The 619-nt window shown below is 35.5% G+C and overlaps 1 protein-coding gene across 1 annotated transcript in view; it reads left to right on the forward strand.

The window, feature by feature from the left end:
* Positions 1 to 619, forward strand: part of LOC104999477 — a 10,233-nt gene that overhangs the window by 7,867 nt on the left and 1,747 nt on the right. The gene's annotated exons all lie outside the window — the stretch shown is intronic.

Here is a 619-nt window from a genome sequence, read left to right on the forward strand (position 1 = left end):
AGTCTTGGGGTTTTCTATGTAGAGGATCATGTCATCTGCAAATAGTGAGAGTTTTACTTCTTCTTTTCCAATTTGGATTCCTTTATTCTTTTCTGCTCTGATTGCTGTGGCCAAAACTTCCAAAATGATCTTGAATAGTAATGGTGAAAGTGGGCACCCTTGTCTTGTTCCTGACTTTAGAGGAAATGCTTTCAATTTTTCACCATTGAGGATAATGTTTGCTGTGGGTTTGTCATATATAGCTTTTATTATGTTGAGGTATGTTCCTTCTATTCCTGCTTTCTGGAGAGTTTTTATCATAAATGGGTGTTGAATTTTGTCAAAGGCTTTCTCTGCCATTGAGATAATCATATGGTTTTTATTTTTCAATTTGTTAATGTGGTGTATTACATTGATTGATTTGCGGATATTGAAGAATCCTTACATCCCTGGGATAAAGCCTACTTGGTCATGGTGTATGATCTTTTTATATGTGTTGTTGGATTCTGATTGCTAGAATTTTGTTAAGGATTTTTGCATCTATGTTCATCAGTGATATTGGCCTGTAGTTTTCTTTTTTTGTGGGATCTTTGTCAGGTTTTGGTATTAGGGTGATGGTGGCCTCATAGAATGAGTTTGG

Source organism: Bison bison, unplaced genomic scaffold (genome assembly GCF_000754665.1).
Source record: "Bison bison bison isolate TAMUID 2011002044 unplaced genomic scaffold, Bison_UMD1.0 scf7180017864352, whole genome shotgun sequence".
In the NCBI taxonomy this organism is placed as follows: Eukaryota; Metazoa; Chordata; class Mammalia; order Artiodactyla; family Bovidae; genus Bison; species Bison bison.